General features: G+C 38.9%; 1 pseudogene; it reads right to left on the bottom strand.

Moving 5' to 3' along the window:
- Positions 1–335: 335 nt before the first annotated feature.
- On the bottom strand, positions 336–16,787 carry LOC136388190 (ubiquitin-conjugating enzyme E2 U-like; annotated as a pseudogene).
- Positions 16,788–17,767: the final 980 nt, after the last annotated feature.

The following is a 17,767-nucleotide window of genomic DNA, read 5'->3' as shown; positions in this document are numbered from 1 at the left end:
TGCTTGGCAGAGGTGGCCTTCCTGGGCTCATTTCTACACCCCTCTGTGCAGACCCTCAGTCCAGCCAAGAGCCACTTCACCTCCCCAGACTCATTCTGCTCTCTGCCCTGCTTTTGCCTGTTCTTCTAGTCTTCATGCCAGTCCATTCTTCATGACCCTGCTTTCTCTCTCTTCCCACCCAGGGGCAGTTGAGCAATTCAGAACACATGTCTGGTCTTTACAGGAGAGAATGAGACTAATTAAAAAAAAATGGAATCTACATTTGAGAGCTTTCCAAAGTTGCTATATGGCACTGAACTGTGGTTGAGGATGTTTATTTTTAAAATCTGGGAGCATTAGGCTTTAACTTCTGAAGTATCTATATTAAGAGTGTTGGTCCAGGTGACTAGATCTTGCAATTCTTCTCATGACTCATCTGTGTTATCATCATCACTCTTCCACTCATCCTGTTTCATCAGTCTTTGTGACAATATTGGTTTCAGTTTATGAATCCTGATTGCAGGCTTATGAGATCCCAATCAGAGGACCCAGCTACACTATGCCTGCTCTAGGCACACAGAAATTGGAGTTGGACAGAGATGAATTATTTTGATCAATAATTGGCTGTGTAAGGCTTTTTATTTTCTCCAGTGTACTGAGCTGTGGCAGCAGCATATTTTAAATTCCATTCTTTATGATATTTTAGCTCTGTTTTCTTCCATTTATAATATTCTCCAATGAAATTTGGATCTTTGAGCAATGGAGTTCTGCAATTTCCACAGCTTAATTTTTTTAGTTTTTTTTTCATGAAATTTATTTTAATTTATTGTGTTTACATAGATTCTAGTGTCTCCCCGAATACATCCTTTTCTCTCCCATGTTCCCCAGTACATCCCCATTCCCCTCCCTGTAACACCCTCCCCCATAGCTTTTGGTGTAGCTATTTCAGACCATATCTTATAGTAGTCATCAAATAAATTTTTTTTGTTGTTGTTCAAATGAAATTTTAATTGATATTGTAATGGTTCATAGAAAAGTCTTCAAATTATTAGTCTGTACATAGATTCATCTTTAATCAATACTTGGACTGCTTCCAGATTCACTGGACTTTTTAGCAATGGTTTAGAAAACGTAACCAGTCTTGCTGTGACTTCTTCTGTAAATGCTTGGTTATAAGACTTTTCTGTTCAGCTAGTCTTCAGTTGGTTATACAGGTTGATTGTTTTATATTTTAGCAATAATTTCAGTTTGGTCCTTGGAGGAGGTGAGTACAGCTTTTACCTACTCTGCCGCCATCTTGGATCTCTACCATCTTTAATAAAGAGCACAGGCCTTGCACAGTGGTTGGAAGTAAATGTTTGTGGCATGTTGGTTGGCAAGATTTAAAAGTGGGCAGCACCATATTGAATCTCACCTTCAGGCAGCTACTCAGAGATGATTCAGTGTGGCCTTCAATAAAGATGCCCCCTCATTCATCAGAGCTCCATTTGCACTCACAGACCTTCCTGAATAAAATGATCAATGCAGCCCAGCATACTGCATGCTTCTATTTCAAAAGCAAGCATTCAGTTTCATATTCTAACTTACCAATAAATATGACACAAGTGACAGTGATTATAATAAACATATGCCACTCTACAACTTCATGCAATCTGGGCACTATAAATATTGGATAAAAAGTACTTGGAATTCAATATTAAAGAAAATGTATGGGGTGGCGGGCCTGCAGACAGACCACACCTAGGGAACACAGAGGGCACACCCAGTGGACTTCAGTGGCCAAAACCTTCTTTTACACAGACAAAATGAGAAGGCAGAGAAATGCAACACAAATGAATCAAGAGAAATCCCCATAAAAGAACCTGAATGAGTCAGATATAACCAAATTACCAGATACAGAGTTTAAAATAATGATTGTTAGGATGCTAAAAGATATTAGTACAACAATAGATGGTCATACAAACACCTAAATAAAGAGATAGCAAATAAAGGACATTGAAATAATAAAAAAGAATCAGTCAGAAATGACAAATACAATATCAGAAATGAAGAACACAATGGAAGGAATTAAGAGCAGGATGGATGAAGCTGAGAATTGAATTAGCGAGTTAGAGGACAAAACAAATGAAGGCACAGAAGCAGAGCAGAAAAAAGAAAAGAGACTCAAAAAGTCTGAGGAAATGCTAAGAGAGCTCTGTGACAACATGAAGAGAAATAACATCCGCATCATAGGGGTTCCTAAAGAAGAAGAGAAAGAATAAAGATTAGAGACTTTGTTCAAACATATCATAGCTGAAAACTTCCCTCAATTAAGGCAGGGAAACATCTCACAAATTCAAGAAGCACAGAAAACTCCATTTAAGAGAAACCCAAAGAAATCTACACCAAGACACATCATAATTAAAATACCAAAGCTAAGTGATAAAGAGAAAATATTAAAAGCTGCTAAGGAAAAAAAGACTATCATCTACAAAGGAGCCCCCATAAGGATGACTTCAAACTTCTCAACAGAAACACTTGAGGCCAGAAACGAATGGCAAGAAATATTCAAAGTAATGCAGAACAAGAGCCTACAACCAAGACTACTTTATCCAGCAAGGCTATCGTTTAAAATTGAAGGAGAAATAAAAAGCTTTCCAGACAAAAAAACCTCAAGGAATTCACTACAACCAAACCAAGGCTGTGAGAAATGCTAAGGGGCCTGTTGTAAACAGATCAAAGGGAAAAAAGAATATAGCAAAAGAGGAATACAGTTTTAAAGAATAAAATGGCAATAAACAACTACATATCAATAATAAACTTAAATGTAAAAGGATTAAATGATCCAATCAAAAGACATAGGGTAGCTGCATGGATAAGAAAACAGGACCCATACATATGCTGTCTACGAGAGACACACCTTAAAACCAAATATGCACATAGACTGAAGATAAAAGGATGGAAAAAATATATATCACGCAAATGGAAATGAAAAAAAAGCTGGGGTAGTAATACTTATATCAGGCAAAATGGACTTTAAAACAAACACCATAGTAAGAGATAAAGATGGTCACTACATAATGATAAAGGGAGCAATCCAACAGGAAGATATAACTGTTATAAATATCTACACACCTATTATAGGAGCACCTAAATATATAAAGCAGACTTTGATGGATTTAAAGGGCAAAATTAACAGCAATACTATAATAGTAGGGGATTTCAGTACCCCACTAACATCGCTAGATAGATCCTCAAGAAAGAAAATTAACAAAGAAACAGCAGACTTAAAGGACATATTAGATCTTCTTGATTTAATAGATATCTTCAGAGCCTTTCACCCTAAAGCAGCAGAATATACATTCTTTTCAAGTGCTCATAGTCCATTCTCTAGAATAGACTACATGTTAGGGCACAAAAGCGGCCTCAACAAATTTAAAAAGATTGAAATCATATCAAGCACTTTCTTTGATCACAATGGCATGAAACTAGAAATCAACCAAAACAGAAAAACACTCAAACACTTGGAAACTAAATAGCATGTTATTAAATAACGAATGGGTTAACAATGAGATAAAAAAAGAAATGAAAATTTCCTAGAAACAAACGATAATGAGTATACATCAACTCAAAATTTATGGGACACAGCAAAAGCAGTCCTGAGAGGGAAGTTCATAGCATTACAGGCATACTTTAAGAAGCTAGAAAAAGCTCAAATAAACAACTTGACCCTGCATCTAAAAGAACTAGAAAAAGAACAGCAAGTAAAGCCCAGAGCTAGTAGAAGGAAAACAATAATAAAGATCAGAGCAGAAATAAATGACATAGAGGCTAAAGAAACAACAGAGAGGATCAATGAAACCAGGAGCTGGTTCTTTGAAAAGGTAAACAAAATCGATGAACCTTTAACCAAACTCACCAAGAATAAAAGAGAGAGGACTCAAATAAATAAAATTAGAAATGAGAGTGGAGAAATAACAACTGACACAACAGAAATACAAAATATTGTAAGAAAATACTAGGAAGAACTGTATGCCAAAAAACTACACAACCTAGATGAAATGGACAAATTCCTTGAAACATATAATCTTCCAAAAATTAATCTGGAAGAATCAGAAAACCTAAATAGACTGATTACAACAAATGAGATTGAAACAGTTATCAAAAAACTCCCAACAAACGAAAGTCCTGGGCCTGATGGCTTCACAAGTGAATTCTACCAAATATTCAAAGAACTAACTCCTATCCTTCTCAAGCTATTTCAAAATATTCAAGAGGAAGGAAGACTTCCAAGCTCCTTTTATGAAGCGAGTATAATTCTGATTCCAAAACCAGGCAAAGACAACACAAAGAAAGAAAATTATAGGCCAATATCCCTGATGAATTTAGATGCTAAAATCCTCAACAAAATATTAGCAAACTGGATCCAGCAATATATGAAAAAAATCATACACCATGATCAAGTGGGATTTATTCTTGGGAGGCAAGGCTGGTACAATATTCGCAAATCAATCAATGTGATTCATCACATAAACAAAAGGAAGGAGAAAAACCACATGATAATTTCAATAGATGCAGAAAAAGCATTTGATAAAATCCAGCACCCATTCATGATCAAAACTCTCAGCAAAATGGGAATACAGGGAACATACCTCAACATGATAAAGGCCATCTATGACAAACCCACAGCCAACATTATACACAATGGGCAAAAATTAAAAGCAATCCCCTTAAGATCAGGAACAAGGCAGGGATGCCCCCTTCCACCACTCTTATTCAACATAGTTCTGGAAGCCCTAGCCACAGCAATTAGACAAGAAAAAATAAATAAAAGGCATTAAAATTGGAAAAGAAGAAGTAAAACTATCATTATTTGCAGATGATATGATATTGTATATAGAAAACCCTAAAGTCTCAGTCAAAAAACTACTAGACCTGATTAATAAATTCAGCAAGGCGGCAGGATATAAAATTAATACTCAGAAATCAGAGGCATCAAGTGGTACAAGAGCAGCTACAGCTTGGGCACATTGAACCATCTAATAGCCCATGGAATACACTTCCATATTTTGATCTTGCTGCCTCCTGGATTATCAAGGGGCATAGGCGACCCTTACAGCTTATAGGTTTTGAGCCTCAAAATTATGAGCTTCAAAATGGCTCTGGGAAACTTCCACTAAATGGCAAATTGCTCTTGCAAATCAATGGACAACTTCATACTGAAACTGTCAACTTAAAATCAGCTCAAAGTCTAGAATTATATGACATTATCATGGCTTTTCAGCATTTTCCATATTCCCCCCCTTTAATCTATATACAGACAGCAAATATTTACTTATGGTGTTTCCACTATAAAGACTGCTGTCTTAGGGACAAATGCTGATGAACTATTTCAGCAGTTCCTCCTTCTTCAAAGACTTGTATGTCAACATAGAGCTCCATGTTTTATAGGACATACTCGAGCTCACTCCATGTTCCCTGGAGCTTTAGCACAAGGAAATGCCCTTTTTTTTTTTTTTTTTTTCTGAGGTTGGAAACGGGGAGGCGGTCAGACAGACTCCCACATGTGCCTGACCGGGATCCACCCAGCATGCCTACCAGGGGGGATGCTCTGCCCATCTGGGATGTTGCTCTGTTACAACCAGAGCCATTCTAGCACCTGAGGCAGAGGCCACAGAGCCATCCTCGGCGCCCCGGCCAACTTTGCTCCAGTGGAGCCTTGGCTGCGGGAGGGGAAGAGAGAGATGGGGGGAAGGCATAGGGGGAGGGGTGGGGAAGCAGATAGGTGGTTCCTCTGTGTGTCCTGGCCGGGAATCAAGCCCGGGACTCCTGCATGCCAGGCCGATGCTCTACCACTGAGCCAACCAGCCAGGGCCTAGGAATGCCCTTGTTGATCAAGCGACCCAAAAGAAAATTATTTGGAGCAACCATGACAGACTGAGCAATTCGGTCTCATACTATTCATCACCAGAATGCTGCAGCCCCATGTAAACAGTTTCAACTTTCTTGGGAAGCAGCACGGCAGATTGGGAAATCCTGTCCAAGGGGTCCTATTCTACAATCTGCCCCTTCATTTGGAGTTAACCCTCAAGGACCCATACCAGGACAACTTTGGCAAATGGATGTTACTCATATACCTTCATTTGGCAAACAGTCCTATGTCCATGTTACAGTGGATACATATTCTGGATTTATAGTAACCTCTGTCAGAACAGGAGAGGCTGCTAAGCATGTTATAGCTCATTGTCTGTATGCATTGTTCTATTATTGGATTTTCTAAACTGGTTAAACTGACAATGCTCCTGCATATGGAGCAAAAGCATTTACTGTATTTTGTCATTCTTACAATCTTTAAAGTCAAGGTATTATTAAAGTATACCCAGCAAATATTTTAAGATCAATTTTAAAAAATTTAAAAGGGGGGAGTCATATCCTGGAACTCCTACGGGTCTACCATATCATGCTTTTTACTTAAAAAAAAATTAAAGTTCTTTTGAATGCTGATGAACAGGAGACACCAAATCTTTTTCTCCTGCCAACTACTACCTTCTTTGTTTGATCCAGCTAATAACACTGTTTTGTCTTTTTCCAAATATCTCCAGATATATGAAAAAGATTTATATAGGTGGATGGGGATCCTCAAACCCCTCAGTGAGATCTTCTGAGCATAGCTTTTAAGATACCAAGAGGCAGAAAAAGTCCAATAGAGATCAGGGGAACTACTAGCTTTTAGGATACGCCCTTAAAGGCTCCAATGCCCCAAAGGGGTCTCATAGGATGCCATCTGGGTCCTGCTTCAATAGTGGAAAGGAAGGTCATTGAGCTAAAGCCTGCCAGAGTTACAAGCCTCTGCTGTGAGGAAAAAGGGACACTGGAAGGTAGGCTTCTCCCTCGCTCCTCTAAGGGAGAGTTCAGTCTCTTCCAGCCCTGCTCCAGCCACCTATGACTTAACCTTGCCCAGAATGCTGGGGTTTGCCACTGAAGGCTGAAGGTGCCCAGGGCCATCGGCCCCATCTACGACACTGTGGACGAGCCTAGGGTATTTCTTCCAAGAAGCAGGTAAACTGATCTCATTTGCACAAGGGCCACTTAACTATTGCCTGAATATTCAGGTTTTTTATTCTTCCCTCGAAGATCTCTATTGTGGGTGTTGATAGTCCTATTTTCTGCTGCTTTGTTTAATATATAGTGTTTCCTTTATTTCTCCTACCTCAATGCCCCACTCATATTTCAGGCTGGGACCTACTCCTAATTTAGAGCTCTCTTTCCCCCTTTTGCCAACTTCTATTATGAATCTACCTTCACCACCCAGCTTAGTGTATCCCAAGGTTCTCTTTACCAAGCCACAGTCACAGAGCTCCAGGGAAAAGCAACCTGGTCTCATCTCTCCAGGCAGAGGAGAACAGAAGCCCCATCTCCAGTCTACCTGAATCATTACCAGCTAGAAGCAGCTATCATTGGGACTTGGATGTGAGCTGCAAAGTATAGAATTGTGACAACAATTCCAGTGCCATGCGAACTTTTCCTGGATGTGGACTTTTCCTGGACTCCTGCTCCTTGTGACAGCTCCTAACAGACTGAACTGGGTTGGGTTGCATTTTCAGGGATTTGGCATGGTATTGGGGCCAACTTGGATTTGGTGAACATGTTAAGGACACTAATCTTTTATGGATTCTTGCTGTATTGGCCAAGAGTTTGCTTAAAGGCTTTAATCACTGTAAAAAAAAAATAGAAGACTGGATAAAGAAGATGTGGCACATATACACCATGGTATACTATTCAGCCATAAGAAATGATGACATCGGATCACTTACAACAAAATGGTGGGATCTTGATAACATTATACAGAGTGAAATAAGTAAATCAGAAAAAAAAACAAGAACTGCAGGATTTCATACATTGGTGGGACATAAAAACGAGACTAAGAGACATGGACAAGAGTGTGTTGGTTATGGGGGACCGGGGGAGGGAAGGAGGGAGAGGGGGAGAGGTGCGGAGGGGCACAAAGAAAACTAGATAGAAGGTGATGGAGGACAATCTGACTTTGGGTGATGGGTATGACAACATAATTGAATGACAAGATAACCTGGACATGTTTTCTTTGAATATATGTACCCTGATTTATTGATGTCACCCCATTAAAATAAAAATTTATTTATTAAAAAAAAAGAAATCAGAGGCATTTTTGTACACTAAAAATGAACTGTCAGAAAGAGATATTTAGAAAGCAATCCCCTTCCCCATTGCAACCAAAAAAATAAAGTACCTGGGAATAAATTTAACCAGGGAGACTAAAGACTTGTACTCGGAAAATTATAAAACAGTGATAAAAAAAATTAGAGAAGATACAAAAAAGTGGAAGTATATACCATGCTCATGGTTAGGAAGAATAAACATCATTAAGATGTCTGTATTACCCAAAGCAATTTATAAATTCCATGCAATACCTATTAAAATACCAATGACTTACTTTAAAGATATAGAACACATATTCCAAAAATTTATATGGAACCAAAAGAGAACACGAATAGCCTCAGCAACCTTGAAAAGGAAGAATAAAGTAGGAGGTATCACACTTCTGTATATCAAGTTATACTACAAGGCCATTGTACTCAAAACAGCCTGGTACTGGCATAAGAACAGGCATACAGATCAATGGAACAGAACTGAGAACCCAGAAATAAACCCACACTTTTATGAACAACTGATATTTGACAAAGGAGGTAAGAGCATACATTGGATTAAAGACAGTCTCTTCAACAAATGGTGTTGGGAAAATTGGACAGCTACCTGTAAAAAAAATGAAACTAGACCACCAACTTACACCATTCACAAAAATAAACTCAAAATGGATAAAAGACTTAAATGTAAGCTGTAAAATCATAAGCATCTTAGAAGAAAACATAGGCAGTAAGCTCTCTGACATCTCTCGCAGCAATATATTTGCCGATTCATCTCCACGGGCGAGTGAAATAAAAGACAAGATAAACAAATGGGACTATATCAAACTAAAAAGCTTTTGCACAGCTAAAGACAATAAGAACAGAATAAAAAGACAAACTACACAATGGGAGAATATATCAATATTTTTTTATTTTATTTTAAATTTTTATTAATGATAATGGGATGACATTAATAAATCAGGGTACATATATTCAAAGAAGACATGTCTAGGTTATTTTGTCATTAAATTATGTTGCATACCCCTCGCCCAAAGTCAGATTGTCCTCCGCCTCCCTCTATCTAGTTCTCTGTGCCCCTCCCCCTCCCCCTAACTCTCTCCTTCCCTCCCTCCCATGTCCTCCCTCCCCCCACCCCTGGTAACCACCACACTCTTGTCCATGTCTCTTAGTCTCATTTTTATGTTCCACCAATGTATGGAATCATGTAGTTTTTGTTTTTTTCTGATTTACTTATTTCACTCCGTATAATGTTATCAAGATCCCACCATTTTGCTGTAAATGATCTGATGTCATCATTTCTTATGGCTGAGTAGTATTCCATAGTGTATATGTGCCACATCTTCTTTATCCAGTCTTCTATTGAAGGGCTTTTTGGTTGTTTCCATGTCTTGGCCACTGTGAACAGTGCTGCAATGAACATGGGGCTACATGTGTCTTTACGTATCAATGTTTCTGAGGTTTTGGGGTATATACCCAGTAGAGGGATTGCTGGGTCATAAGGTGGTTCTATTTGCAGTTTTTTGAGGAACCACCATACTTTCCTCCATAATGGTTGTACTACTTTACAGTCCCACCAACAGTGGATGAGAGTTCCCTTTTCTCCGCAGCCTCTCCAACATTTGCTATTACCCGTCTTGTTGATAATAGCTAATCTAACAGGGGTGAGGTGGTATCTCATTGTAGTTTTGATTTGCATTTCTCTAATAACTAATGAAGCTGAGCATCTTTTCATATATCTGTTGGCCATTTGTATTTCTTCCTGGGAGAAGTGTCTGTTCATGTCCTCTTCCCATTTTTTTATTTGATTGTTTGTTTGTTTGTTGTTGAGTTTTATAAGTTCTTTGTAAATTTTGGATATTAGGCCCTTATCTGAGCTGTTGTTTGAAAATATCATTTCCCATTTAGTTAGCTGTCTGTTTATTTGGATATCAGTTTCTCTTGCTGAGCAAAAACTTTTTATTCTGATGTAGTCCCATTCATTTATCTTTGCCTTCACTTCTCTTGCCATTGGAGTCAAGTTCATAAAATGTTCTTTAAAACCCAGGTCCATGAGTTTAGTACCTATGTCTTCTTCTATGTACTTTATTGTTTCAGGTCTTATATTTAGGTCTTTGATCCATTTTGAATTAATTTTAGTACACGAGGACAGGCTGTAGTCGAGTTTCATTCTTTTGCATGTGGCTTTCCAGTTTTCCCAACACCATTTGTTGAAGAGGCTTTCTTTTCTCCATTGTGTGTTGTTGGCCCCTTTATCAAAGATTATTTGACCATATATATGTGGTTTTATTTCTGGGCTTTCTATTCTGTTCCATTGGTCTGAGTGTCTATTTTTCTGCCAATACCATGCTGTTTTGATTGTTGTGGCCCTATAATATAGTTTAAAGTCAGGTATTGTAATGCCCCCAGCTTCATTCTTTTTCCTTAGGATTGTTTTGGCTATTCGGGGTTTTTTATACTTCCATATAAATCTGATGATTTTTTGTTCCATTTCTTTAAAAAATCTCATAGGGATTTTGATGGGAATTGCATTAAATTTGTATATTGCTTTGGGTAATATGGCCATTTTGATTATATTTATTCTTCCTATCCAAGAACAAGGAATATTTTTCCATCTCATTGTATCTTTTTCGATTTCCCTTAACAATGCTTTGTAATTTTCATTATATAGGTCCTTTACATTCTTTGTTATGTTTATTCCTAGGTATTTTATTTTTTTTGTTGCAATCGTGAAGGGGATTATTTTTTTGAGTTCGTTTTCTAATATTTCATTGTTGGCATAGAGAAAGGCTATGGACTTCTGTATGTTAATTTTGTATCCTGCGACCTTACTGTATTGGTTTATTGTTTCTAATAATCTTTTTGTGGAGTCCTTCGGGTTTTCGATGTATAGGATCATATCATCAGCAAAAAGTGATACCTTTACTTCTTCTTTTCCGATATGGATGCCTTTTATTTCTTTGTCTTGTCTGATTGCTCTGGCTAGAACTTCTAGCACCACGTTAAATAAGAGTGGAGAGAGTGGACAACCCTGTCTTGTTCCTGATTTAAGGTAGAAAGTCCTCAGTTTTATGCCGTTTAAAATGATGTTGGCTGATGGTTTATCATATATGGCCTTTATCATGTTGAGATATTTTCCTTCTATACCCATTTTGTTGAGAGTCTTAAACATAAAATTGTGTTGTATTTTATCAAAAGCCTTTTCTGCATCTATTGATAAGATCATGTGGTTTTTGTTCTTTGTTTTGTTGATATGGTGTATTACGTTAACCGTTTTGCGTATGTTGAATCATCCTTGAGATTCTGGGATGAATCCCACTTGATCATGATGTATTATTTTTTTAATATGTTGTTGTATTCGATTTGCCAGTATTTTGTTTAGAATTTTAGCATCTGTATTCATTAGAGATATTGGTCTGTAGTTTTCTTTCTTTGTGCCATCCTTGCCAGGTTTTGGTATGAGGGTTATGTTGGCCTCATAAAATGTGTTTGGAAGTATTGCTTCTTCTTCAATTTTTTGGAAGACTTTGAGTAGAATAGGAACCAAGTCTTCTTTGAATGTTTGATAGAATTCACTCGTATAACCGTCTGGGCCTGGACTTTTATTTTTGGGGAGGTTTTTAATAGTTTTTTTTATTTCCTCCCTGCTGATTGGTCTGTTTAGGCTTTCTGCTTCTTCATGACTCAGTCTAGGAAGGTTGTATTGTTCTAGGAATTTATCCATTTCTTCTAGATTGTTGTATTTGGTGGCATATAATTTTTCATAGTATTCTACAATAATTCTTTGTATATCTATGATGTCTGTGGTGATCTCTCCTCTTTCATTTTGGATTTTATTTATTTGAGTCCTGTGCCTTTTTTCCTTGGTGAGTCTTGCCAAGGGTTTGTCAATTTTGTTGATCTTTTCAAAGAACCAGCTCCTTGTTTTATTGATTTTTTCTATAGTTTTTCTGTTCTCTATTTCATTTATTTCTGCTCTGATTTTTATTATCTCCTTTCTTCGGCTGGTTTTGGGTTGTCTTTGTTCTTCTTTTTCTAGTTCCTTAAGGTGTGAAGTTAAGTGGTTTACTTCGGCTCTCTCTTGTTTGTTCATATAGGCCTGAAGTGATATGAACTTTCCTCTTATTACTGCTTTTGCTGCATCCCAGAGATTCTGATATGTCGTATTTTCATTTTCATTTGTCTGTATATATCTTTTGATCTCTGCGCTTATTTCTTCTTTGACCTATTCATTTTTTAGAAGTATGTTGTTTAGTTTCCACATTTTTGTGGGTTTTTCCCCCTCTTTTTTGCAGTTGAATTCTAGTTTCAAGGCTTTATGATCAGAAAATATGCTTGGTACAATTTCAATTTTTCTAAATTTGCTGATATTGTCTTTGTGGCCCAACATATGGTCAATTCTTGAGAATGTTCCATGTACACTAGAGAAAAATGTATACTCTGTCGCTTTGGGATGAAGTGTCCTGTAGATGTCTATCATATCCAGGTGTTCTAGTATTTCGTTTAAGGCCACTATATATTTATTGATTCTCTGTTTGGATGACCGATCTAGAGCCGTCAGCGGAGTATTGAGGTCTCCAAGTATGATTGTATTTTTGTTAGTTTTTGTTTTAAGGTCAATAAGTAGCTGTCTTATATATTTTGGTGCTCCTTGGTTTGGTGCATATATATTAAGGATTGTTATGTCTTCTTGATTCAGTGTCCCCTTAATCATTATGAAGTGACCATTTTTGTCTCTGAGTACTTTTTCTTCTTGTAGTCAGCATTATCAGATATGAGTATTGCTACACCTGCTTTTTTTTGGGTGTTGTTTGCTTGGAGTATTGTTTTCCAGCCTTTCACTTTGAATTTGTTTTTATCCTTGTTGCTTAGATGTGTTTCTTGTAGGCAGCATATAGTTGGATTTTCTTTTTTAATCCATTCTGCTACTCTGTGTCTTTTTATTGGTAAGTTTAATCCATTTACATTTAGTGTAATTATTGACACTTGTGGGTTCCCTACTGCCATTTTAAAAATTGCTTTCTGTTAGTTTTGTATCTAGTTTGATTCTTCTCTTTTGTTTTTCTATCATTTGTTTTTGTTTGCTTGTGTTCCTACTTCTTTCCTCTGTTGCTACCTTTTTTAAGTCATGTGTTTTTGTGGTGGTTTTTTCTAGGGTGGTTACCATTAAGTAATGAAAAGGGTACCTATCATATTTATTGTAGTACCCTATCTTATGAGTATTTCTGCACTTCATCGTCCTTTGCTACTGTTAATCTCCATTCTCTCCCCCCTTTTTTTCCTTTGTTGTCACAGTTTAAGTTTGGTTTTATTGTGTTCTTGGTGGAGCTGTTACTTGTGGTGTTGTTTTCTTTTGTTCTTTGAATCTGGTTGGAAAGCCCCCTTTAGTATTTCCTGGAGTGGGGGCTTTCTGTTGATAAATTCTCTCATCTTTTCTGTATTTGTGAATGTTTTTATATCTCCTTCATACTTGAAGGATAACTTTGATTGGTATAGTATTCTTGGCTGAAAGTTCCTCTCTTTCAGGGCTTTAAATATTGGGGTCCACTCTTCTAGCTTGTAGAGTTTCTGCTGAGAAATCTGATGATAATCTAATAGGCCTTCCTTTATATGTTGTACTCTTCTTTTCCCTGGCTGCCTTGAGAATTTTTTCTTTGTCATTGGTTTGTGTCATCTTTATTATGATGTGCCTTGGAGTGGGTTTGTTGGGGTTAAGAAAACTCGGTGTTCTGTTTGCTTCTTGAATTTGAGGCTTTAGTTCTTTCCACAGGCTTGGGAAGTTCTCGTCTATTATTTGTTTGAGTATATTCTCCATTCCATTTTCTTTCTCTTCTCCCTCTGATATACCTATTATTCTTATGTTATTCTTTCTGATGGAGTCAGACAATTCCTGTAGGGCTTTCTCGTTTTTTATTATTTGTGAGTCTCTTTCTTCTTCTCTCTGTTGTGCCTCAAGTTGTTTGTCTTCTATTTCACTAATCCTATCTTCAATCTGGGCTGTTCTGCTAGCTAAGCTTGTTACCTCGTTTTTCAACTCGTGAATTGAGTTTTTCATTTCTGTTTGATTTGTTTTTATAGTTTCAATTTCCTTGGTAATATATTCTTTGTGTTCATTGAGTTGTTTTCTGATCTCCCTATATTGCCTTTCTGTTTTCTTGTATATCTCTGAGTATTTTTAAGATTTCTATTTTAAATTCTCTGTCATTTAGCTCCAAGGCTTCCAATATGTTAAGTCTTTTCTCCATAGATTTTTCCACATCTATTTGTGTTACCTCTCTTTCTTTTGTATCCATAATATTCGATTTCCTCTTTCTTATTGGCATCTGAGGGTGGTCTTGTTGATAGCACTAATTAGAATTAATAAAGAGTAAAAAGTAGAAAAAAAATAAGTAAATAAAAGGTAAAACACCCCACAAAAAAAAGCAGTAATAATTTATTATTTCCCCCTTTTTTTCTTTCTTCTCTTTCCCTCCTCTCCCCTCCTCAGGGAAATATCGTGCCTATAATGGAGGGTCTGATTTGCGGTGAAGAGTTCAAGGGGCTAAAAAAAGGGGAGTAGGGACCTACTAAATGCAAAAAAAAAAAAAAAAAAAAAAAAAGGAAGAAAATCTTAGACAAGCATAAGATGATTTGCTTGTGGGTGATGGTCAACTAAGAGATATAATGAGAGGGATAAGAGGGAACCAGAAAAAAGGACAAAAAAAGGAATAATAAAGAAGAAAAAAATAAAAATAATAAGTAAAAATCTGTTGTATTAAGTGGAGCGGAGACTAAATACAATGGAGACCTTGGGTTGGGAGGACCCAAAATGCCATAAAAATAAACAAACAAGAAAAAAACAAAAACAAAAGCGAAAAAGAAAAATAAAGCCAAAAAAAAGCCTTGAGTCCCAAATTAACTAATTTGTTCGTGATTGAGGATTAAATGGGAGGAAAGTAAAACGAGAAAAAAAAAAGAGAAAACGAATAGAAAGGAAAAAATAAGAAAAAGAGAAAAACGAAGGAAGAAATAAAAAAGGAAGAGAAAAAAACAAAATAAAGCAAAACAAAAAAAACAAACAACAAAAAAAACAAAAGAGGAGAAAGTGAGAGTTAAGTGTTTTGGAGTATAATCTTAAAGGAGGGTGAGGATGAAGAAGAGAAATAAAATGTAACACTTATGGGTAGTGTAGTTCAAGAAAAGGGAAGCATAAGATGGGCAGAGAATATAAGGACCGAGGTGGAGGAAATAAAGGCAATAAGATAGAAGAAACAAACAACAACAACAACAACAACAACAACAAAAAAAATTAGTGGAACAAGTTGTAAAGTCTGTGGATTTTTCTTGATTTTGAGATGTTAACTTCTTCCTTTTCTTTTCTCTCCCTCTTCCTGGTCGGTGACTCTGTACCCCAGGCTCTGCCCCTGTGTCACACTTAGGTAGGGATTTGCAGTTGATGGGATTCTATGGCAATGTCATATAATTGGCTTTAGTCTTGCTGGTAGTCAAGGCTTGTTGGCGTTTGCAGGGTCCAACGATGAAAGAGTTTGCTTTCCTGGATTCTCTCTCCTAGTCCCCCCTTCCTGAATTAGCAGCCTGGTGATCCAGCTATAAGGCTGCCACTGCTTCTGCCTGGGGAGTAAGAGGCTCAAAGAGCTGGGAAATCCCCACTCTATCCCCACTCAGTGCAAGGCTTTGGGAAAGGCTCTGGCAGTTAGGGCCTCCAGTGTAATCAGGCGGGGGTGGGAGTCAATTGTTGTCAAGGTGACTGTTCAGCGCCTAGCATTCCGTTGGACCTCTCAACCCAGGCTTTCCACACTTTGTAGCCTGTTTTGGCTGGGAAGAAGAGGCACTAGTCTCTGCTTGCGACTAGTGTAGTATAGATCTTATTATCTGCCAAGTCCTTCTTGTTAGAGTTTATCCCTGAATATGGAGGCTCTATCAATCAGAAGTTGCCCCCGCCCCTTTAGCGAGAGGCACTAAAAAATATCACGCCTCTTGTCTTGGGTCGGTGAACTGAGAGAGATCTTATCAATTAGAACCGAGGGTGCGCAGATTTCACGGGTTAAGTTAATTTCAGTAATTGGGTCGCAGCTGTGCTCCCGAAGGTATTTCAGGCTGCCTGCGCGCGCCCCTCCCCCAACGCTTGATTGTTAGCTTGAATGGCTGGGTGAGGTGCCCCGCCCGCGGAGAGAATCTCCCAAGTAGGGAATACCGCCCTGGGGCCTCTCCCGCGGGCCGCTGGGAACGTCAGCGGCGCTCGCTCCGCAACCGAACCGGGCGCTGCCCGCGGCTGCTCGCGGCGGCTGCTTGCGGCGGCGGTGCTCGCTCTGCAACCGAACCAGGCGCTGCTCGCGGCGGCTCGCGGCGGCGGCTCGCGGCGGGGGCTCGCGGCGGGGGCTCGCGGCGGCGGTTCGCGGCGGCGGCTCGCGGCTCCTGAGTATGGGCTGACTCACCACCACCACAGGCGCACTTCCTCGCGGCTTGAATGAACGTCCCTGCGGTAGCTTCCTCCACACCCTCGTCTCCCAGATCCAAGTGATAACAGTCTCTTTGCTTTCAGTTTGTGTGGAACTCCGGAATGCTCCGAAGATAAATTTTCCTGTTTCTAGTTGATAAATTTGTTGTGATTTGGGGGAGATCTGTCGGACGCGCTGCTCACGGCGCCATTTCCGTGACGTCACTTCTTATGCTGCTTTTTTAAACTGTAGAATGTGCCTGTAAGTTAATACCTTTACTGATTTTTTTTGTTCTTTGCCAATTTGTTGTTATCTGTATGTGTGAGGATAAAATACACATGATGGCTTAGTAAAGAGGAGCCCCGAAGTGGGCTGGAGAAGGGGTCAGGTAAAAACAAAACAAAACAAAACCTTTGTTCTGTTTGCAAAGGAAATGATCACAAGCAATTTGGGCTACTGCTGGAACACAAGTCCAGAAATGTAGGTCCCACAGAGCAGATGTTAGGAACCCTCAGAATAAGGGACAGGATTGATGAAAGTCCCGCTTAGCACACATTACAGCTGACACCTGTGCTCAGATCAAGGGACTCAGGTGGCTCGTTGTCTCAACCCAAACCTCCTGGGAGCCTTGAAAAGCTGGTGAGACCAGAATGGAAAGCTTGGGAACAAGGATGAGATGGGGCGCCTGTGTCAATCAGAGACTGTAAACAGGCATGCTAATAATTTCTCCTTAAAGAGGATAGGGAGTAAGCAATTATCAACAGTGAAAGCTGAGATAGAAAGTACTAATTTCGGCCCTGGCCGGTTGGCTCAGCAGTAGAGCGTCGGCCTGGTGTGAGGGGGACCTGGGTTCGATTCCCGGCCAGGGCACATAAGAGAAGCGCCCATTTGCTTCTCCACCCCCCTCCTTCCTCTCTGTCTCTCTCTTCCCCTCCCTCAGCCAAGGCTCCATTGGAGCAAAGATAGCCCGGGCGCTGGGGATGGCTCCTCGGGCCCCCCCCCCAGGGGCAGAGCATCGCCCCCTGGTGGGCAGAGCTTTGCCCCTGGTGGGCGTGCCGGGTGGATCCCAGTCGGGCGCATGCGGGAGTCTGTCTGACTGTCTCTCGCCGTTTCCAGCTTCAGAAAAATACAAAAAAAAAAAAAAAAAAAAAAGAAAGTACTAATTTCCATCAAGGTGTGTGAATTTATAGC

The sequence above is a fragment of the Saccopteryx leptura genome, chromosome 1 (genome assembly GCF_036850995.1).
Source record: "Saccopteryx leptura isolate mSacLep1 chromosome 1, mSacLep1_pri_phased_curated, whole genome shotgun sequence".
Classification (NCBI taxonomy): Eukaryota; Metazoa; Chordata; class Mammalia; order Chiroptera; family Emballonuridae; genus Saccopteryx; species Saccopteryx leptura.
The sequence above is the reverse complement of the archived record's forward strand: the minus strand, read 5'-3'. Positions and strand labels throughout refer to the sequence as shown.